This window comes from Larus michahellis, chromosome 10 (genome assembly GCF_964199755.1).
Source record: "Larus michahellis chromosome 10, bLarMic1.1, whole genome shotgun sequence".
In the NCBI taxonomy this organism is placed as follows: domain Eukaryota; kingdom Metazoa; phylum Chordata; class Aves; order Charadriiformes; family Laridae; genus Larus; species Larus michahellis.
In genome coordinates this window covers 9,311,519-9,335,786 of record NC_133905.1, presented here as the reverse complement: position 1 = coordinate 9,335,786, position 24,268 = coordinate 9,311,519, and positions in this window count along the sequence as shown.

The window sequence follows — 24,268 nt, the reverse complement described above, 5'->3', positions numbered from 1 at the left end:
ACTCAACGGGGCTGGAGGATCTAGCACAGCTGTAAAATGCCTCATGGCAGGGTTGGAAGGATGTATGACTACAGATTGTATCCTTTCTTCCTCCTTTCCACCTGGGACCTTCTGTGCTGTTTTTAGCAAGGTTATCTGTGTTTCCTTGCTTCCATCTCTTCCAGCGTATCATAAGACAAGAAAGCACAGCGTGAAAGTGTTGGATCTTTGCAACACCAGAAGCATTGCAGCCAGCAGCTCTAGTTAGGTGCTACGCCAATCTGGTTATGTTTAAGGCATGTGGATGAAGTAGACAAAAGCTACGTTACAGCGTCCTCAGCAAATGTCACATCCATCTGCCTTCATGCCTCCTCCAGAAGGTCAGATGCGTGTTCAGCAGGCTGCCCAGGACTGGCCGTCAGCAGGGACTGGGATAAGGCTCAGGACACGTCAACTATTGTCAGCACAGCCGCTCCCTGCGAAGTCTGCGGCAAAAAGTCTCGGAGCTATAAAATGTCATTCAGCAGTTACCAGCCTGTCACATTAGCTTCCTGATGGTACCCAGCTCTTCTCGTCTTTCTGATCTCACAGGTCACTTCTCCTAAATCGTTCCTCTAAATACGTAAGATGTTGATTCTAATAAATAGACAGACTGTAAACTTTTGAAGAAGTTTTTTTAAACCTTACAGCTCAAATCAAAAAACACGCGATCCAAGAGATCTTAGTTCCCCCTCCTGAGGTCCAGGAAGAGTTAAGGTATGGACTCTAACATCCTAAATGTAAAAGACTCACTTCCCCCTGAAGGTCTTTCTGCCCATTCAGTCAGTCACACTGCAGTATCTATGTCTCTCCCGCTGCTTTTATAAATGAGGGAATAATGTGGCTGACAAATAATAGATAATTACACTATATTTGTAGGGAAAAAACAACCTTTGTAACAGACAATGAGTAATGTCATTGCATTGCAACATACAATGTCTGACCTAGAGATAAGCGTGGTTGAGAAATTCACCTGTGGACAGCCCTAAACTCTAGCATCAGATGCAAATTCAGCCCAGATGTTCTTCTGTGACTAGGTTGGGATCTTGAGCCCTGGAGATCAAAAGTCCAGCTCTGTGGTCAGTGGCTGTTGATCTTGCTCCCCTACTGCTTTCTGCCTTGTGCTGCCTCCTCAGCTGGTGCAAGTCCACTGAATTCAGTGAGAAAACACTAGGAATATTGAACAGGACTTTCCTTGGATTTGCTGGTCTGGCCATGTCCTTTACTATCTGTTGAATTGTAAATAGGGGGCAATTTATGGCTTGTATTGCCATCTGCCACTCCAGGAAGAGATACATCCCAGCTACCCTTAAACTGCAGGATTGCCCACCCTACTTCTACCCAACACCAGCCCCAGCCTTGCCCAGTTGGCATTCGAAGTCCTGCTGGGTGGGGTCTGCTCCCACCATGCCTGTCTGGAGGAAAGGAGATGCACTGGTGTCCTTAACACATTCCCTTTCTGGGTCACTGGAAACTGCCTCAGGAGCTGGAGTGACATCCAGAGCTGCAAACTGGGCAACGGGCTCTCTAACCCAGATACTTTGTGCAAAAGCTGAGTTGACCGGCTCAAGTCTGGGCATCTGTCATGTCCATCTTCCTCTTGCCGCTCCATTTCCCTGCGCTGCAGGAGAACCAGGGGTGCTCAAATGTGGAAGGGATTTTTTGGCAAAGGCTGCAACAGCCAAAGTCTTGATGCTTTGTCCTACACAAGGTAGGCAGGCCAGCCTAGAAATAGGTGCGGGCAGTGCAAAATATGTGTATTTTCCTATTTCTAGACCCCTTTATATCAAAACCCAGCCCACCAAATGAGCGACCTTTCTCATTTGCAAATCCTTCCTCCAAAGGTGAATCTCTATATACTTATGGGCATGGCTGTTTCCTTCCCTCCCTACATCTGCCTTAATGCATTTTGGCTCTGCACCCACTGGAGTCCAATTCTGAAATCCATAAATTTCTCTCTATCAGTGACCTTCAAATCAACCCCTAGGATGGTACAGTCTTAGAGAAACAAGTTGGAGCTTCGTTCTTTATTTTAATGGACATAAACTCTCGGAAATTCCTAAACTTTGCTTTTTTAAAGCACAGGATGATAAGAGAGGTTCTTAATGGAGACGTACCCGCATACCTTGCTTACACAAAATCACCCATTACGATCCATTAGTATGTTGCCAGAGTGAGGACTGAAGATCTTGATCTTGTGTCACTTCTCATTTCCAGGCTAACATATAAGCCTCTCTAGAGATAATTTTGTAAACATACATGACAGATCGCTGAGAATGTGTATTCATTGCTTAAATCAGTACATCCGGCAAGCAATCCCAAGCCCAGAGCAGGGAAAGGCTAGCAGGTTTTGCTGTTGAAAACCTTGTGGGATTTCTCCAAGCTCAATGCGTTTTATGTCATGTAATTGGTATGCTGGTAGCCGATCTGTTATAAAGAAATGGGCTTAAACATTTTCAGGCACACTTTCTGCATGTAAATCTTTGCCAGTAATTATCACACATAACCGAGGAGTTTTGCTAATAATCAAATAAAATAAATGATCCTGTTTATTTCTTTCACACTGTTCATTATAAAGTTTTGGTCTCAAAATCCCATTACAGACAGTTTGGCTCTCTGCTAAGTTTTGCTTCCAACCTCTTTTGTAGGTCCATTCTCAGAACTGTATTTCAGTAATCTGTTGACAACACTGCAGTTTCTTTTGGACCACTAATTTATAGGCAAGGAAACAAATGGCTATTGCAGGCAGTATGAGCAGAAGAGTAAGCAAATCAAAAAAGCAGATGGTAAGTAAAGCCACTTAGTGTGATTCAGGTCCTTAAAGAGAATAAGTTCACTGCATTGAGCAATTCTGGTCTGTTATGAGAAACATCTATCCTGAGCCAAAGGCGGGCAACGCACGGTAATGACACCTGATTGAAATTCAGAAGGAAACAGCAATGCAGGCTTTTACAGCAAAAGCTGAGCATTGCTGGAGACTGAGCACAAATTATTTTGATGACTAACAACTCAGCTGAAACAAGCAGAGTGTGTTTGGGTTCTTTCTTTCATAAATCAAAAGTCCACGTTCAAGGCTATTTTTCCCCCCTTAAGTGAGGAGCTGCAGGGGGTTGGTGAGAAGTGAAGATCCCCCGTGGCATCTCTCATCCACGCTCTCCTGTGCAGGGACTCACAGCTTCTTCCGCCACAGGCTTTCAGTGAGGGCAAGTGCAGGGATGGAATAGCAAAGCACTGGGCTGGTAAAAACAAAGAGCAGAGGGCATGCCTGTTATTTCTCCAGGGCACCCAAGTCGTGTGTTTATTCCAATCTCTTTGCTGTCCAAGTACTCCTGCAATTATCCCTACCCCTTGTGAACAGCCCTGCAGTTAAGTAGCCAGGGAGTGAGAGAGCAAAGGTGAGCTACCAAAATATTCCCTGCAAACAACCCTACGCTCTGTCTTCCCCACCTGTGCTAAAGAAAGGCTGGAGAGAGGCAACAGTGAAATACAGGTGTTAGTAGGAAAACAAAAGAGTTAGCTGTAGAGAAAGAAGGAGAGGAGTGGTGAAGAAATGGCAGGTATGGAAGATCCAAGAGGGAAGAAGAAGTAGAGGAGGGCACGAGAAGAGACTGCTTCTGGGGTTTAACTAGGAAAAAATATCTCCTTAATAAGGCAGAGGCACACAGCTTCCAGCCTCAGCAAGTCCCAGACATCGACCTTTGCGATTAGCACATTTCTGTGTGTTACAGTGCCTTCAAGTCACTGGAGATGTTCCAGCTTCCCACGCATTATCATTTTCCTTTCTGAACTGGATGTGGCTGAACTCTGAAATAAGGTAGCCTGGGCTTACAGGTAGAGGTGGGCAGAAATGTCTCGCTGGCTCTTGTTTAGGAAGTCCATAGTCAGGGACAGGGAGTTTCTCCTGGAGACTTCTCCTCTTTCTAGCTACATGCCAGCCTGTGGCACTGCCTCCACCGGCCACCTCCGGCCAGGCTTGGCCCCACTGATTTTGGGAGGTCCTGTGAAGGTGACTTGTGCATGCAATGTCTGCTACAGAAGAATTTTTATCCAGCCAGAAAAAAGGTGGGACAGCTACAGCTCTTTCAGTTTTCTAATGAAAAGGGATCTGACAGTGGTTTCCTCACCGCTGCCCCATGCATCGCTGCTCTCAAGATCTCCCCCAAAATACAAGCTGTCAGTAAGGAAGGCACTTAATGTAATATATGGCCCAGATTCACTTTGCTTTAAACAAGGCCGATGCCGGTTTTTAATGCATTTCTTTAAGACAGGGAGGGGGCCAAGGGGGCAAATGAAGTTTTCCTATCCAGAGAGGCTTGATGAAGCAATACACCTGCAAACAGAGGGATGGAAGAGATTTACCTTCTTTCTAGTCCCCTCTCAGCTGTGGCAGCAGTGCACAAATGCACACACAAGCAAAGATTATTCCGTCCTAATAAGCTGATTAGGGATTCAGCTTATCCATACAAGCCACGTCAAGCATGTTTAGCGTTCCAGAGATGGCCACCAAGGTGTGTTTTGTAACCGTGATAGTAGTGTCTTCCAGCCCAAACTGTGTGCCATCCCTGGCCGTGGCTTTGCTCACGGCTAGCCACGGCTTCGCTCACGGCTAGCCACATGGCCCTGCAGAAGAGAAGGAGAGCACTGCTTTCACATATCTTGCAAGTATTGAATTATTGCAGGATTTAATGTTCAGTAGATGAAATTACCCTTTCAAGTGACCTCAAATGTAATAAAGAACCAAGACTAGGCAGTGCAATGGTTTTATTGCAGAAAATCACAAAATGATGTACTGTAGCAGCACAAACGTGTCATAAATTACCTTGAGTAATGAACCATGAAAAATACTAAAGGCCTGTAAACTGTGTATTTCTGGGGGAGGATGCCTGCGGTGGGTAAAATGCATGCAGACATCCCATCAGAAAATTGTAGGTGTGATTTAGTTGGATTTGTTATTTCCTGCTGAGACTCAATCACACTGGGTTGACCACAGTGATGTCTGTGGCAAAATCCCCGTACGTGTCAGTGAGTGTAGAGGGGTGTTGTTATAATATATGACCTGTCTGTGTCAAAAGCTATGAGCAGGTGTCAGAACCACCTGCATTTTTTCAGTTCATGCTTTCTACATCCCCTGCACTTTGGGGTTTAGTTCTGGTTCAGTCATTTAGATCCCACTTCATTGTCTTAAGTCCTGCTATTTCTCTGGAAAATACATGTTGCTGGCTCCACAGCCGATATAAATATGCGCAGTTCCATCACTTCAGTGGAGCTACACTGATTTATATCACGACTAGGAGATTCTTTGTGAGATTCATCAGTGTAACCACTTCATATTAGCGTGTACGAGGGAGGATAAAATGAACAGTGACTTAAACTTCACTATGAATCACTGTTTCCAGGCAGAGGGGCTGCTCACTGAGAGAGGAATTCTGCATTAGGGGTACATTTAGCCATTTTTTTAGGACTCTTGTTGGCCAGGTCAGGCTATCCCAACATGAGGGGATTTAGTCCCTTTTCAATAGGGCAGGCAATGGTTTGACTACCATATGCTGCAGCTGCAGGGGAGTTTCTTGGGTTGATGTGCATAAGTACACTTGTAGCGTGACCCAACTGCACAAATGTTTGAATGACAGTACTGCAAAGCCAAATAGGCTATGATAGAGGGAAGACGGTAAAAAAGATAACATCCTATTTGTACCTCAAGTAGAGCTGCATGTGTGGAGAAAGTTCACTGCTGAGCAGGAAGGGCAGAAAGCCTAAAAAACCAGGTGCTCTCATCAGCCAGCATCTTGCAGTTGTGCATGAGGGTTCAGGCATGGGGGCATCTCTGCAGCCTGCGCTCCTGGGTCTCGCTCCTCATCTTCAGCGGTGTCATACGCGCACCGAACTCAAAGCAACACCCGTATAATTAAGGGAAATTCTCTACATAGACGGGAGCAGCTGTACAATGGGCGTCTGGTTTGGAAAGGCCTGTGGGTCACCTGCTCTCCATGCCACCACTCACCGCAGGTGCTTCCTGCCAGTGCTTTGAAACTGGAGTTGTGTGAGAGCCCATCTGCAATGTGCCACTGGGGCAGGTGAAGCCCTCGTCAGCGTCCTGGGTGCTGGCAAACATATATACATAAAATGCATTGAGAGGCTGCAGAAGAGATATTTACTTTCCCATGATTGTGTAAATTTGGTGTAAGCCATGGGCAGCATGGAATTTTAGAAGTGCTGGGTGTGCACAGTTAAACTCCCCATGCGACCTCCACTCTTACCACTGCCTGCTGGGGAAGTGCCAGTGAATATCTTTGTAGATCTAATAGGGCAGACAGCCATCTCCCAGCCCTTTCAGATGGTGTGTAATAAAACTCAGAGGGCTGACTCTTGAATTAGTTAACTGAAATGAGAATGATTTTGAATGCAAATATATTGTAATTGATATATTATTTTCATTTGTAAAAGATAAAGAAACGAGTCTGAACGAACATATCAGATTTGAATTATCTCACAGCTGGGTAGATCTGATCCAGTCTATTGAGGAGATTAAGTTCAGCATCAAGTCCAGCATTTTAATTTATATTAAATATTTGTATAGCAACTAGAAGCCCTAGTTCATGGCAAATTGCTATCAAATAGCCTGCTAGTTCTGCATATCTGCAGCAAAATCCCTGGCTGGAAGAGGGACATATCAAACTAGACAAGATGGACACAGCCGCATTACTGGGGCAGATGCGAATGGAGGTACGGAGCAAGGGAGTCACTTGCCCAGGGTGACACAGGAGGTCTGTGGCAGAGCTGGGGACTGACATCGGATCTTAAGGACAGCAAGGTTGTTCGACTGAGGGAAGCTTAGCCTAAAATGAGTGTGTCATTTTTTACTACAGAGTTAGTCAATTATTTGAACAATTTTCAATGGATGTGGTAAATTAACAGTTAATTAAGCTCTGGAACAGTTTATGAAGGGATGTGGTAACTTCCGTGCTCATTGTAGTCTCTGAGTTAAGGTTGGATTTCTTTCTCTGAGACATGCTCTGCATCAGCCACAAATTCCTGGATTAAAGCTGGGAAGTGGTGGGTACATTTCAGAGGTCTTTGTTACATGAGAGCGCAAGCTGGGTGGCAGTGATGGTACCTCACTGCCTCCAGATGTGTGAACCTGGGGGATCTTCTGAGTCCTGGACAAGACCCCGACCACAGACTGGCTGAACTTCCATTTTAAAGATCTTTGACTGCAGTTCAGGGCTGTTGCTAACAGTAGCTTGAACTAAATGGATATAAATTCCCATTTTTCCAATTGTAAATCACTGAAAAAGGAAAGAAAGCTGAAACTTTCTAAGAATTCATCTCTTTTGAGAACCAGGTGAAAGAATGTAGAATTTATTCCTGTTTTTATTTGCTGTGAAACAACTATTGCATGTGGTGACCATAAAGAGACAGCAAAGTTTCGGGCTTGCTTTGTCTTTGAACTTCACCTCACAACTCTGAGGATGAAGTGAGAGAGCCGAGAGGTTGGGACACGGACCAGGCACATCACTGCTGCCTGCTTGCCAGAGCGCCATGGAAAGGATTCTTAGTCGTCTCTCTAATCCCCACGGCACATGATGAATTGCTGGCATTAATCTATCTGGCCATAACAGCCTCAGAGCTCTCAAGTCATATGTTCATGCCACTGCCTTTTGTAAACATATATTTTAAATATGCATTGATCGGGTATGCACTGTTATTTTTCATCAAAATGTTCTCATCTCCCAACACTTAATAACAATAATAAAGATTAATGCTAAGCTCCAACACACAAAAAAAAAGGCTGCACGACTATGTATTCATTTTGCAAGTTTAATTAAGGCTGTTTGTTACAATAAAAATTAATGTTATTGTCTTCCCAAGTGCAGCATAGCCAATAACTGGATTTCACACTGCAGCTATCTGAAATGGCACTGGGCTGGAATCAGTCAAAAGGAGATGATACCCTGGATGCATTTCTGTTTGTATCTTTTTTTGTTGATGAATGATAGGAAAACAGAGTTACTGCAGTTTTCTTTCGGTGGGGGTACACGGGTGGTCTGGACCGCTTTGTTTCATCTTTTACTCTGTGAGTGCCACTATAGGTGACCTTAGATAAATCATTTACCCTCTTAGGACTTTGTTTACCCTTCAGGAACATGTTGGATTGAACCCAAAATTAAGGACGGGCTTTTCAACTATAAATGAAAGGGGGAAAAAATTGTTTATGGATATATTGTAATTAGTCCTTGACATTATTTGAAGCAGAAACCTGGTCTTATGATGGGTTGGAAACTGCCAGGTGGTGAGTCAATGCGTTTCTCTGTTGTCCAGCAGGACCGTGGTAGACAGTGAGGTTGGCCAACCCGAGCCTCTGTGTGAGGGCAGGACAGAGGGGTGCTTGCTATGACCAGGGGAACCAGCCCTCCTCTCTGAATCCAACCCAAAGCGCATGCTGGGCTTGATGGGTGTGTTAGAGGAGAAGGAGAACACTTCTGCCTCTGGAGAGCTGCTCTCCTCCTTTCCTGTTCAAAACTTCTCCTTAAACCCCCAACGCTAATCCCCGCCACTGGGTTGTCTAACAATTCCCCAAAACACCAGCACAACCACGAGTGGCCCTTGCACGTGGTCTCCTGCCACTGTGCCAAACCGCCGGCTGGTTTTGGGCAGCCCAGGCTCCCTTTCCCCCAGGCCCACGCCCAGAAGGACTGACCCTCCCCGGTGCCCAGCCAGAGCCAGCCCATGAGGGCTGTCACACAGGAGCTCCCAGCATCATCCTCCACGGGATTTTGAAGGCAGTGGTCTCTGCTTCTGAAGCTTCACAACGGAGAGAAATGGGTAAAAACCCTCACGTTTTCCACATGTCTCTGGAACTGAAGTCTCTGGCCTTTACCCTTGCAAGAAACAGATGGCATATCCTGTTACTGCAAATAGGTTTCAAAGTAAGATGTATTTGATTTGCTTTATTTAAATCAATAACTCTCAAATGTACTTTGGATTTGCTGTCTCCGTATGCTCACTTGAAATTGGTGTGAGTATATTAGGTTGCAAAGAAGCAAGGACAGTCACAATAAAGGACACCAGACACAGCCTGCCACTTTTCTCTTGCCCTTTTTTTTTTTCAGTTGTGCAAGGCAGTGTCTGTTTCTCCCAGTCCTTCAGCTTCCATCAGTGTTTCCAGCCCCCCTCCCTCCCAGCGGATTCAGATCCTGAATGCTAATTTGCAGCCACCTTACAGAGTAAGAGTGGGTTTGAAAATGTTTGTTTGGCTGGGACTGTTTTCTAAACACTATTTTCCTCAGGGCAAAATTATCCGCTGGCTCCTCAATATCCACCAGCAGAAAGATTTCAGCAGGTCTGGCTTTATCCAGCAGAGGGCAAAGCCACCCGCTGGCAGCCCGGGCTCTCCGGGAGCCCCTGCCAAGGCTTCACCCCCCTCAAAAACAAAACTAAATATCCCCAGACCCCAAGGATGGCACATGGAAAATACAGTTTGGAAAACAGTCCCCTTTCATAGTTGGGTCCCTGCAGATGGGGTGGGCCAGCACTCCTGGTAACTAGGCAGGGTGTTTTCATCATGTGTTGCTTATTAGCCTTTTCTCTAATTGCCTCTCTGTGTTGCATTGCATGAAGCAAGACATAAAGGACCTTTTCTGCCGTGAGAGCAGCACACAGAGACGGCACTCGCTGGAAAGAGCAGGAGCTGTGAGCGGAGCAGGTAAAGGGGGGAAAGCATGGGGAAGAGCATGGCCAAAGGTCCACCCAAGGAGGAGCAGCGTGTTTCAGCCCCTCTGCCGTAATCTGCCACCTTACAGTACCCCTCATTTTACGGCTCTGCTGCTTATCCTCCCACCCCAGTCACCATCTATATATTCCTGTAACATGAATAGCTGATGATCACTGTGTCTGCCCACCAAAAGGGGAGTTTTTAGAGTGAAACTTCCCAGGGCCAGGCTGCCCCACTGCTGCCGGTGAGATCTACAGGAGCAAATGACGTCCCACTGGCCATAAAAATGTAGGAATTGGGCTACAATCCGTCTGCATGGGTATGCCAGCTCCACCTATGGCCAAGAGGATGCTCAAGCAAGTTGAGCTAGGAGCGTGCTGAGTAATTAGCTATAAAAGACCTTGTCCTAATCCTAAATTGTCAGGGATCACCTTGCTCTGCACAGCAGAAGATTTTGATCCTTTCCAAAGCTCTTTGTATAAACCGTTGTTGCTAAAAGTTATTCCTTCCTCGAATCTGCTGAGTTCTTGGCTCAAAAACAAGATCATTTCTATCTATGTTTTATAAAGTTATGATCAAATTCTAATCAAAACACTAACCCCAAGGTATTTCCAGACTCCTTGCCAATAACTAACAGAGACAGTAAATACGATTTGATACCTTAGAGCTCCTCCAAGTCTGATTCTCATCGAGATTAAAGCCTTCAGGCAACCGAGAATTTGGCTCCTACGCTGCTGACAAAAATCTAATCAGAAATAGGGGTGGGATTCCCAGCAGTTCCCAGGAGATCCTTGCCTGGCTATGAAATGAGCATTTAGGGTTTCATTTCTGGCAGTTGCTTTTTGGAAAAATAAAACCTGACATTTTAATGCGGGCCCTTCATACAAAAAGAGTTTTAGAAAGCAGAGAGATCTGCAAAGCCACACACAAAAAGAGGAGAAGGAGGGAAAATTAGACGGAGGAAACATCTGCTAAAGTTTTCCTGTTATTTCAGGAATGTTTGTATAACTCAAGCATTCCCTAACTCTTTTGGTATCACGGACAACATCTTCGCTAAAAGATTGTCTGGTGTCCCACTCCCCATCCCATAACCTCTCTCCCCGCTTGCCTTTGCTTACACAGAAAAGCAATATCAGGAATGTACTTAATGCATCCGGGTTGTGTTTTAATGGGGCTGAGCAGCTGGAGACGAGAAGGCCGTTGCAGCTCGCTCATCTCCAGCACGCTGCTGGCAGCGGCTTTGCCAGCCACAACTGGAGACCCTCTGGATCCCTCCATCTCCTCTTGCAGCTGTTAAAGCTGTTAAAGCACACTGAATTCTGCGGTGCTCCATAATCTAAGACTAAGGCCCTCTGCGTCCAGTAGAGAGAAAACAGCCCCAGAACCGAGGCAGCCTTGTGTTTCTTGTTAGAAAGTTAATGCAAAAGGCTGGTCTCGTTAAACTTTTAGTAGCAGTTGGTTTTAGATCCGCGCATAAAAAGTGCTGAATACTGGTCTGATTATTGAATTTGCTCAGACCTTGCTGAAATTGTAATAGATGGAGTGCATTACATTTAGGATAAAAGGTAAAAACTCACTTGGATTGTCCTGGTGCCATCATAAATGAATCATCACTTAGCTATTAAGACCCAAGCTTGATCATGCAATTTAGAGCATGGAGAAGAAGCACTGCCTGATTCATGTAACCATATCAGAGCACAGCACATTTGCCTGCTTGTTCGCAGTGAAATAGCCAGGAGGTTGGACGGAGTTGGATGCATTTGGGTTGCAAAGCTGGAACAGTGTTCCTGCTGGATGTATCTGCCTCCCTCCAGACTGAAAACCCCTCTTCTGTCCAAGCAGAGGGAAAAAAAGTGAGGAAAGCTTCAGTCATACACTTTGGTGGTCACCAAGGGATAGGCTTCCCTGTGGGTGATCTGCTGTTTGTTGTCATCTCAAGTCACCTCTCCACTGGTGCTGGCCATGCTGTCACCTGCAATGTGGACACCCGCCCTCTGGATTATGGACAGAAAAGACCAAATTGTCTCAGGTTCTCGAGCGGTTTTCTGAAACGACTCCCCTAGCTGGGTTTTACATAGTAACGTGGGGTCTTGGTCCTGTTACTAATCCTCTAAAGGCTTTCCCCTCCTCCATGCATGGACAAGAGACATAACAAAATCCATCCTGTAAGGAAATGATTTTTTTCTTGCTCAATCAGAAACATATGATATTAACCTTTGGGGAAAAATACATCAAGTTTTACATTTGCTCCTACAGTAACATTAGGAATTGATTTTAGGACAGACTGCAGGAGTACTACTTAGTACTTTAGCAGTACTGTAAAAATAAGTATCAAGTTACTAGGATGGGAATCAATGCCTAGATACCATAACAGCAGGCAGTATGGGAAAACCTTAAATAGACAGTGATTATGTATGTAAGTGAGAGCATGTAATTTAGTGTGGGAATGGCTGGGCTTAACACCTGTATTTAGTCCTTAAGTATGTTCAGCAAACTAATTTCCAGAAGCCTAAATTAATAAATTGTGGAGTGTTTTTCTTCTCATTAGACAGACTTGACTCCTTGTTTCCATTACCATTACGTGCCAAGTAAGGCACTTCTTTCCCTCGGGTCCAAGGACTGAGTAACAATTTCAGGTACAAAGCCCTCCTCAAAAGCTGCCTTTCCTCTGCTCCCCCCCCAGTTTCAAGTGGGAGAGATGAGATGGGGGGGGGATGCTCGTGGCTGAAGGGTGCCATCCAGATCTGCTCTTGAGATCATGGGCAGTACAGAGCCTGCAGGCATCAGGCTGTCTGGCTGAGGAAGAAAGTGGGTGGGTCTTCCAGGAGATGCCAAAATATCCTGCTTATATAAAAAAAAAAAAGAACTAATAAAAACTTACGCCTCCCTCAACTCCCACATTTCAAACACTAGAAAACACTGTCTGCTAGTATTTGTAAGCCTCCTTCTAGCATGGATACTGCCCAAACCCTTCTTCTTTTCATTTTTTCCCCACTGTGACATTACCCGTGTGCTCTCTCACATGCGGACAAGCAATACCCAGCAGATCTCCTCTGCTCACACAGCAGCCCATCGTTTGGGCACTGGTTCCTGTTCCAGCTCCCTAAGGAGCTAAATGCTCTCGCATTTACCCTGGAGCCGGGTAGTTTGCCATGCCTCCAATTTCAAGGAAGCTTCCCATAAACCTTAGTGTAACGTGTCACACAGACCCTTCCACTGCAAAAGCCATAAAAATCCCTGCACCGTGGGATCAGCCACTGATGATGTACAGCATAACGTGATGTAAAACAGCAATACAATTCTTTGTTTCCGTTCTGTGCACGTGTATGGGTGTATCAGTGCACGTCACTCTGTATTTCTCTTTAGAAAGCGAGTTCTGTGAGCATGAATGGAATAAAAGTAGTAATCCACGGGTGGAATTAGAGCCTTTGTGTAAACAACAGGGACCCACTGAAGCCAAAAAGAGTTTACAAAGTTTTCTCCCCATTGTATATCTCTGACAGCACTCCTCTGAAAATGAAAGTGTGCACTAGATGTGAAAACCAATTAGTGAGCATAGAATAATCCAAAGCTTTCATCTAAGAAACATTTTGCTATATTTATTTTTTCCACAATCAAGCAAACTTTAGGAAGTTGGGTTCTGCTTTCTGTCAGGAGCAAATTAGTAACCGCCCTTTCTTCTTCCCTGCCTTAGGAAGAAGGTTTGTGTTAGTAACAGATCAGAGAATGCGCAGAGGTTTCTGATCAATTCGCGGCTGATGTTTGTTTGCATTGTTTCAGAGTTTGGTCATTTTATTAGATATCCTTCAGATATTACATGAAATATCCACCAGAACCCGCGGGAGAGCTTGCAGCTTGCCTCTGCAGGGGCTTTGTTCCTCTCCAAAAAGCAAAAACCCTTTAGCAAAGAGCTGGGTGACTCTGCATTGCCAGCCCACGCCTCCTCCTCCAGCTCTTGGCTACTGATCCCGGCGAGAGGTGTGCTTATTGATTTCTTTGAAAGATGCATCTGGAGTTTTAGCCAGAAAACAGGTTGGATCTTTACTTTAGCGCGCTTGGGGTTATTTACTGCATTGGCCTGAATCGGAGATGAAGGTTTTCAAAAGAAATGGGGATCTGAAAAGTAATGGCTCTGTTCATATTCAGGGATTATGCCCCAGGAGGTGATTTACTGCACAGCAGTTGGGAGAGCTGCAGCAGCCCCTCCGGAGGCTGGAACCTTGGACAGGCCAGAAATATGGGAGCCAAAGGAGCTCCGGGATGTGATCCTGGCAGAGACCTGCTGTGGCACTGCTCTGTGGGATGAGCCCCCCGAGCCCCTCCATCAGCACTGGGTGAATCTGGATCTGGGCCGCTCCTGTGGTGCCGAGGGGATGGCCATTTGCTGTTAGGAAAGCGGACGGATCGTTTAAGTCACGCTCAGTCCCCAAATGCTGCGAATCGCATTGCACCCTTCGCCACGAGAAAGCCATCTGGACGAGAAGGGGGGTTAGCAGATCAAGAGAGAATTTGTATTATATCAGTTGTGACAGTTGCAAATTCTGCTAATTGCTATCGATTGTCAGGAAGTTTGATTAGACCAGGATGTCAATTCAAGCTTAGCCATAAAAATGTGCATTTCAACTAAGATTATAATCAATGGTACCCTTTAAATGCTACAAACACTTTTCTGAATGGGCAGGTTGAACGTCGTGTTATTGAAGCTGCTAATCTCGCACACTACTTGGCAGTCGTAAATCATTGCTCACACGAACACTAACTTCTCAGTTATTCGGCTAAAGGTAGTATTTTTTCTGGAGGCATATTTGGACACTTTATGTTGGTCATTAATAATGCAGAAACGAAGCAGCAATTAAAGCGAGAAAGAAATATATGCTCTGGTTTGTGGGACTGCTGAGTAACCGCAGTCCTAGTTAGAGATAACAGATGTTGTGGGTGTTCTGCACTTCAAAAATATCCTTCCCATGGTCCTCAGGAAAATGAATGGGCCTAATTCAAATGAAAAGAGTCTTCTGTTTTCTGAAATATCATACGGTTTCATTTTATTGACTCATTAGTGTATTAATCCATTGATCCTTAAACTCCTGGACCAATGAAATACATACCCAGGAGTGTCTTGGGGCTATCATGGCTATCACATTTAGTACAGGGGTTGGGCTGATTTTGTTTTTTAATGAATTGCTTTGCATTGGCTGTGAACAATGAACACTTTCCAGTGCGCATGGAACAAGCTCGGGGATGTGGTGGAGACAAACACATGCTGTCGGCCACTTGCCACCCTGAGAACAACCACCTTGCCTCTTAGCGTATGCCGTTCTGTCACCGCTCAGCCCATGATGGGCTTGGCTGAGGGTGGCTCCTCTTTCTGGACCTTGGGATTTTCATGTTTCCCTCTCCCATAGTGTCTCCTTGCCGTGTGCCTGCCTGCCTTTGCCATTTCAAGAAGCTCTGTGTTTTCCCAGGCTGGTTTTCGCAGCCAGTGGGTGATAGGGAGTTACGTTTTGAAGGGGTTAAGCTGTGTCCTTTTTTCTCTCTCCTGCGGGTGTGAACGGAGCTCACTGCTCTCTCATCCCGTGGAGGATTGTGTGGTTAAACATGACAGGTCAAGTTCTCCGGTCTAACCCAGCTGCTCCTAGCCCAGCTCTGAGAGCAGAGTGGTTGAACTGGTTTTAGGTCACCCTCTTGGCGCTTCTCGTTTTGGCTCAGCCTTTGAGCTCCGGGGAGAGACAAGGGGGTCTTAGAGGCTGCTGGGGTGGCCATCCCTGCTCCCTGGGCAAGGTGCAGCCAGAGGGGCTGTGAGAGCCCTGGGCAGCGTGCAGCGGGGCTGGGGGCAGCTGAGAGCCCCCAGCCCAGCCAGAGGAGCCCACGGGGCATATTTCTCCCTTCAGGTGTTGCTCCCTGCCCTCCCATCCAGGTCAGAGACATTTTAGTCCTGCCCGTAAGCCTTTGGTCCAGTTCTGGAGGCCTTGCAGAGCTTCGACCCGTTTTGGTTGCGATGCAACTCCCAGGTTTGACACATTATGGTCTGGGTTCTGGTTTGCACTGGTCCAGAGCGAAACATTAGGCACTGGAAAGGCGTTACCCTTCCTCCAAAAACCCCCAGGCCTTCCTTGAGAGCTCCCTTCATTTTCTGAGTCTCAGCCAAACTTCTGACATTGCAGGTGTTTGCTGTATGAGGATTTTCGCTTCTGAAGGCTGCTCGTGGTTAATAAACTGCTTTCTGCCGGTGTGGGCATCAGCTTTACTTTGAAAATGCCAGTTTTATTCTTCCTTATTAGACCACAAAAGACATGATAATCTGCTTTAACACTCCAAGTAAAGGAGCCATCGTACGGGCTGTGCAGTCGGTCCCCCTGCTGCCAAACCCAGTGCCCTGAAAACAGACTGGTTACACTTGGGTCTCCTCGCGAGCAGCATCCCCCAGAGCTGCAACCAACCCGGGCTCCTAAATTAGAGGTAATTTTACACGGTCTCACTTTTTTCCTTTTATCACAAACACTAAGGAAGTCGGGTGGTCTTCATGAAGATATGTTGATTATTTACATTATTTTTTCTGTTGTAAATGTTTAGCTCCCTTCTATGTCTTGGCTCGGATGACAAAGTGGGGTTTTTTGCTTGATGTTTTCAACGATTAGGATCAAACGCACTTAACGCAGAAGGATGGCTCTCCTTCTGTCTTCAAACGGGAGCAACAGTTTCAGGCTTTAATCCAGTTTATTTGGAGATCACGGCTGGAAACTGGATTGTGGATGTCTGTTGAATGCCAAAGTAAAAGCTGTAAATCCTTGTGCTAAGCAAAAAGAACTGACTTAAAATTAGTCATTTCCACAGGGAAGGAGTCCTGTGGTCTCGCCTGTTGTCCCAGCGGTGTCTGGGAAAGTTTGATGCTCTTATTGTTGTGTTGTATTGGGTATAATAAAAGTGGCCTCTTTAGATACAGGCTCCATATGACAAATTATAGATCTAAAAATATCCATCGCATTTAGATGATGTAATGAAACCAGTTTTCACTTAGGAGCAGAAGAAAGAGAGGAACTTGATAAGTAACAATTGGATAAGACGTCTGCTGAGACTTCTGTGCTGTTTCTGCTACACGTTAAGCACAATTAATTGCCTGTGTAAAATGCCATTTTAACCAGCCCCATACCTTGGTGTGCACCAGGTTCTGTGCATGGTCACGGAGCTGCAGAAACCTGGGGGCAACAGAGGGAACTTCTGCTTTCAGCTTGATTTTGCAGCCTTGTCTTTATGGAGCTGTGCAAAACACATGCATCATATTCTGTGGAGCTAAAACAGCTTCTAGAGACTTTTCGATTTAATATGCCTCCACTGCCAGCGACCTTTAGAGATTTACAGATCTGCTGCCTTGTTGTCATCCTTTGCGTGTGATTTGCATGCGTTGGGGCGTGCTGCGAGCAGGGAGTCGGGAGCGGGCAGCTGGGTGGTGTTGGACCTCCTGTGCCGAGGATGCAGTTAGAAGCTCGTGGAGGGAGGCGGGGTGGCCACGGGGAGGGCAGAGAGCCACAGTGTGCGTGGGTCACTGGGACATGCCCAAGGACAGCAATGCTAGCTAGCAGTCTGGGTAAAAACTAAGTAAATCCTGGATATGGAAAAGCTGCCGGGCCAAACTTCCCACCCAGCAGCTTGATACACATTTCCAAAGCAATCTCTTGCACTGAAAAGGACTAAGGGGCTGTAGACACTTAAAGAATGAAAGTTTATATTAGATGTGACAGGTACAGAAACTCGAAACTGAAGAAGCTGCTGCTGGAAGCCCTAAGGTCAAACACAGCTAGGGAGATCTCACGTCTCATTCAGGAGCCGCGTTTCAAACAAGTAGCTGTTACTTCGAGCCTCGCCGGATGCTTCAGCCGGTTCCTACCATCAGCAGAGGTTCATCATTGCAGCCCCAAGTATTAAGACAGGGTTGGCATTGGGTGGGATCGTCTGTGATGCTTTTCTAGCATTAATTCATATTAAGATATGCATCAGATGTCACACCAGATACCCAGTTTAACCCCTCTGGCCCCACAGTCATAAATCCTTAACTCTATTGGCCGTGTGGGGGGTTTTTTGTCTGTGTGCCTCCCGCAAGTAAATGTTTTTGGAATCACTATCAATGCGTATCATTTGCCTCAACCCTGTGCTCCCATGCTCGGTGTAAGGCATAAATCAGCAAAATTAATTGACGATTCTTTAAGTGCGCTAATTCTTCCAAGTCTTTTAAAGACTTTGTTTAAATAGGTAGTGCATGAGCAGCGTTGTAGCTAAGGATGTGAAATGCTTTTTCAAATCTGCTGAAGCGGTGGCCGTGGGGCGCATGGTTTCTGCGGGGGATGGCAGGCTGCTGCCGCCGTGAAATTCTTTCTCAGTCTCCAGCCATTTACTGCGGGCCAGAAGCTGTAATGACTAGGGAAGAAATTTGCGCTGTTTCAGACAGAGCTATTAAAAGAAAATTATTCTCAAAGTAATTCTTATCTCGTGATGGGATTGCTGAATTACTGCGTATTATGGGAAAGGAAATTGCAAATGTGTTGGCTTTTCTTCCCATTAGAACTACTGTTTTATTACAATCGTCATACATGCATGTACATATTTTTTTGAAAATCTTTTTGAAAACGAAACCGTTCCGCCTTAGGTACCAAACACAAGCTAAAGTTAGCAAAATTAAAGAGCAGACTGCTCAGACGGATTTGCAAAGGTGAGCAGGAATGGCGATTCCTTCCTTTGGCTGTGTAAGTGTGCTTCCCAGGCACAAGCAAGAGGGAGGCACTAAAGAATAACTCCACCGTCCTTCTAGGACTACCTAGAGGGGTAATTCTGCCCAGGAGAGACAATTCAAACAGTCCTGTGCACTGACCCCTCTCCTCATCCCACCCCAGACTGTCACCAGGGTGCAGATCCATAATTAGCACATGGCTGTCTGGGGTGGGAGTCCGCAGGTCAGTCCCACAAGCAAATCACGGTGAGAGCTCGCCGTCTGCCGTGAAGGATCCTGGCTGCAAAGGGATACTGGTGCTCATGGTTTTATGCTGTCCCGCAGCCTTTTGGTTGCCTTCTCATCCTCACATTAAGTTGGCGTTTCTGGCCCAGCCTGGTTCCTGCCTCCCACCACCCGATGTGCTGTTTGGTGGGGCCAGGAAACAACTCACTCGCCTTCCCGTGCCCACGGCGGCCCCGTCTGCAGAGGTGCAATGCGGCTGAGCTGCGTAGGAACAAACTGTTTTCACTTACCTCCAGTTTCAGACTAAAATACTAAGTCTAAATGTGCTTCAATTTCTATCGCAAATGTCCAAAGCAATGGTGTGGAAATAATACGTAGCTTAAAAAAGAAATCAGAAGAAATACTTTTCTTGACCTCTTGGGTATTACAGAATATTATTCTGCTCACACCTTCCTGCAGAAGTTGTGCAGGCAGGGCTTTTTGGTGCCGTTCCCAAAGTGTATACCAGGTGCTTGGGATTTATCAGGGAAGCGGCCGTGGGTTTGGCTGAACGCAGCCATGCCGTCAGTCCAGGTGTGCCCGGCAGCACGGCGTACACTCGCCCGGAGGACGCTGACCCGGCAGTCTGCAGCAGCCACGACACTGAAACCTTTTCCTGTTGATTAAGGGCTTCATCATCTCTTCTCTTACCTTTAGTTTCCTTCTCCGAAAGCTTCTGTGTGATAACAGGACACAAATGTGAAATCAGGAAACAGCCCGATACGCCCCAGTTGGCCAATTAATCACTGGTCCATGCGCCTGTGGTGATGGGCGCTGATAAACAGCGGTGCCGCTGCCCCTTCCCCTTCCGACTGCTTATCTCTTCCCAAATCCCCTCTCCGTCGCCTCGGCCCCTCTCCTCCCCAGCACAACACAGCTCTCCCCGCGGCATTGCAATGGCCAGCTCAAGGACACAGCCTTGAATCTCCCTCCAGAGGTTCCTCTGCTAAGACGACGGGCCGTTCTCATGCAATAATGCTCATTTTTAGGCCTAAGCAGACAAACCTATAGATCTATACGTGCAGCTGCTTGTTACTGGCTGGGGTGGGATACCCTCCAGGCCTGGGAAGCAGAAACCAGCTGAAGTGAGGTGTGCACCGACCGCTCCTTCATGTCTCAATCTGCCTCCCGGGATGAGGACAAGGACCCACGTCGGTATGAAACCTCTTTGCTAACCTGGCTCCTCCTGTAAACGGTGTAGGAACAGGAAACCATTTTCCTCCTCTTTAAAGTTTTGGTGTAATTTGAGAGTCAAGCTCTATGCAGATCGGAACACGTTAGTAATGTCTGGAAAGTAATTATGGCTTATATTATTATTTTAATATTTACAAAGTGCTGACGGTGTAATACTTTTATTAAAACTTTAGGGAGGGTGAAATGCACACCACAAGACATGGTGAGATGAAGATAGTCTTCTGAAATCACTCATTTATATTTCAATTTTACACTCACTTTCCTGTGACCTACTTTTAATCATATATTGGTTTCTTTGTGTCTTAAATTATGAAAGGTGGCTAATGATTTTAATTTAAAGTTCTTTATGGAAGAATGCAAATAATATTTCTGCCTAGTGAAGGCACGCTATGAACCTCTTATTGAAAAGCGATTTATCATTGTATTCAAGAGCAGTGGAAGAGGTTTAACTTTGATAGAAGCTGGAAATCTTTCTTTTCACTTACCTCCATCAAGTAAAAGCAATATGCCAAGGGTTATCAGGAGAAGATCTCTATGTTTAAAAAGTAACCGATGAGACTGAATTACTTTGGGCTTTTTTTTCTCTATAGTGAGGGGAATTCACTAACGTCATTTTGCAAAATCGAAGAGCAGAATTTTCAGTATTCTTCATGTCTGGCAGGTTGAATAATCTAATCCAATCCAGATTTTCTACTCATTTCCTTTGCTCAAAGCAAATTTACCATAGCCAGCCAAGTTAGGTTTGGACTTTTGGAGAATGTGCGGTCTTTTGTCACTTGTCACCTAAAGCAATGGTCCTCTTTATGGAAAAGCATTGGTGACAGTGGTTTAACTCATTAATTGGCTGTCAAATTGATTATAAGTGATAGTGAACTTGATTTAGATGCCCCATGAAGATTGGAGTCACAATGTAGGTGAACCGCTGAGGCTAGGGCCCTGGAACAAATGTTTGTGCTGCGTCCAGACTAGTCTTCACCGTAACATTTGGTAACTCAAGCAATTGGCCCTTGACTATTTTAATTTAAAACAGGACCACAGACGTGAGAGAAAAATCTATAGCAATATAATTATATGAATGTATGAACTTCAAGACAGCTGAGGGACACAAAAAACACCAAGAAGTCCACAGTCTCCAAGAAATGAATAACTAATAGGTGGAGTTCCCCTGACATCTGGATTTCACTACGGCGAAGCGTTGTGGAAACCTGACTGGATTGAGATTGCACGCTCGTATCCCGTGGCTTTAGCTAAAACTCTTTGGTTTTATACTTTGTTTTAATTCCTCAGTTATTAATTGCCAATACAGATAAGATGTCTTAATGTGCATGAGCTCTCCTTCCATTGCATTCCATTAGGAAGATATCATTACATTTCAGCCACACATCATTAAACATTTCAAAATACATCCAGAAAGGCAGTTGTATATACGAGACACATTATTACAGGTAATATATTTTGCTGAGCCGCACAACCCGGCAGATAACGAGGCAGGTTGTGCCCTCGCTGCTGGTGCGGGCACGTTCAGGGGTGCACGCAGCATCCGTCGCCGCGCACCTACTAACGTGCATCGGAGCAGTTAAATGCAGTTAAACACTTTTCCAACTTCTTTTTCTTTGCCTTTCCACCCCCACCCTTCAGACAGGGAGGCTGCGTGCTTGCCTTTGCAGGGGAAGAAAATAGATTGCAGCCCGAAAGCCCAAATCCTCGGTCAATACAAGGATAGATGCCTCACCACCAGACCCCTCGTGTAGTTATTTGTGTGAGAGTGGAGTTGAAAGGTACAAATTTCGAGGTACAAAACACCACCCACCCCCTCCATGTGAGGCGGTGGGGAATTGAGCCCTTAATCCACGCTGGGCTGTCTGGGCAGCACTCACATTGACGGATTTCTGCTTTCCACTAAATTGATTAGCTTTACAGTGCTGCTTCAGTGGTTGTCTGGGTTTGAGCAAGTCCTCTATCTATTACCAGCCATTCTTCTTATCCTCAGAGAACCTCTCTCAAAGTTCAGCGCAGTGAAGTTGTCCACAAGGTACTGTTATTATAGTCAATACAAATACGATAAAAGGCAGCAGGAGAGCGGACAGGCTTCTTACACTGAATGAGAGCTCGGGAGAGATGTGATTTCTTAGAATAAGGTACAGCAAATACTCCAATGCCCTCAGATATAAAAATCACCAGGCAGTCAGTGCCATATAGAAGGTATTTTATTTGTTTTTTTTCCCAGCACTTGTGCATATGAGCTTTCTCGGAGACCTTTTCCACAGCTCTATGTCAGATTATACTTATCATTGTCGTGCTAAAGGCAAGGAGTCCTAACTGGGCACCCATGCTGGCATATTAATTTTCCAGACAGGATAGTACCACTGCATTAAACCACTAAGCAGGCTGGAATATATAAGGTCCTCCATGGGTCAGAAGATGCTCTCAGGTGCTTCCACGCCGCATGGTGCACCCCCCCGCAGGGGGCGAAGGCTCGGCGGTGCAGAACTGGTCTGGGTAATTAGAGCAGCCCGGGAGGGCTGAGTGCGGAGAGCGTGCTCACACAGTCCCAGCACACGGACGGGACAGAGCACTGGGTTATTGGTAATAACTGAGCAAATTGGCTTTTTAAAATTATTATTATTCTTTGAAGGAAGGTGAAGGGAAATTTAGATTCGACTCGTTTCTCCCAATCTCCTTTCCTGCAACGGTGAAGTAAGCGATCTCTGCTATTGTGGGCTTTATTAGGTGGCTTATCACACACTTAAAAGCAATCCTTCAAAGAGGAGAAGATGTCTACAAATCCCATTCTTTAAACATACTTTAAATCCTGGTGAGTTACTCTTTCTCACCCATCCGTGCACCTATTTTTTATGTTTATCCACATATAAATTGCATTAGCACCATGCTGCGCCCGGTCTGGCTGCGTTAGTCTGTCTGTCCCGCTCGCCCGATCAGAGCTGTGCATCCCGCTGGCTGCCGGCAGCGGGGCAGTGGCATTTAAAGGAGGTTTTTCTTGAGTCAGTTACTGTAGCTGGATTAAAGAACTGACATAACTAACACTGCTTGTTTTGTCCTGATAGATTTACTGTGGAGCTTTTCTAAAAGTCATATTTAGAAGGCGCCTGGTGGCATGTCGTTGCATATCTCTAGAACTGCAGCCTGTACTAAAATGCAGGGTACTCAAACGTGGTGCTCTGGGTATAACCAGTGTTGGCAGAGTTCTGGGAGGAATTTTCTCCCCTTTCCAACACATGGACTATTACACAACTGTCCTCAACCCTGTGGGATATTCACCTGCATCTGATGGACTGGACATTGACTATGTCTGAGGCAGAAAACAGGATTTTGATGGGGAAATTATTTGAATAGGGCTATCAAATCCTGCTCCCTCCATTTTTAAAAGCTCTCTCAGTGGCTGTATTTCTTCCCTTCTATTTGCAAGTACAAAAGAGCAGCAACAAGAAACCACCTGGAAAAGGAATAGCATCAATGTGTGACAACACATTCGCAGCCCAGCCCCAATCTATGCAAAGCGGGGCGATCCCACAGCACGCAGCCTGGCTGGGATTAGAGAAAACCCCAGGATTTATTTGAATCCTAAAGCTGTTACTTGTATTTGATAAATAAACAGTTGCTTTTATATACCAGCGAATGGTGTTAATGACAGCAATAACACCCTGAGCTACTAGCAAACAAATCGCGTATTGCAAATGGCAGGTAATGGGGGATTTGGGGAGGGGAGATCACAGCTTAATTAACTTTGCCACGATGCAGCTGCTGAGTTTCGTGAGTCCAAGACAGAGCAGATATCAAAAAAACCACGTGTCCCTGAGGTGGCCACAGGATGCTAATGGTGGTGGTACATTTTGTGTGGCTGCTCATCCCCAGGCACCACCACCCACGAGAGACCAGAGCGGGGTGGGGGGAGCGAGGGGACCTGCGGCAGCGTGGAAGGGGAGCAGTGATCCACGGAGAGATGCTGGAGATAGCAAAGAGAAGAGGAGCATCCTGGAGAAGTCTGAATATGGCAGGGGTAGAGGCGGGTTGCATTTCACTCCTGGTTTGATCACACGGGAAGAATTACATTGGGATCAGCATCCTTATGGGCAAACACGGTGTAGTGTGTGCGGCTCCCAAGGAACCAACCCCTGGCCACCGGAAGCAAGGCGCAAAATGGGAGACATCGGTTTGGCAGGAGTTTGGGGTACACACTCTCTGAATGTAGCCTGCTGCTGACAGCACCCCTTAAACGCACTGCAAATATGCAGTTTTCAAAGGAGCTTTATAATTAAGACCCAATATAGAAAAAAAACCCAAACACAATTCCTCCATGAAGTCAGGTAACTCCAAACAGAAGGAAAATTCCCCTCCTGAAT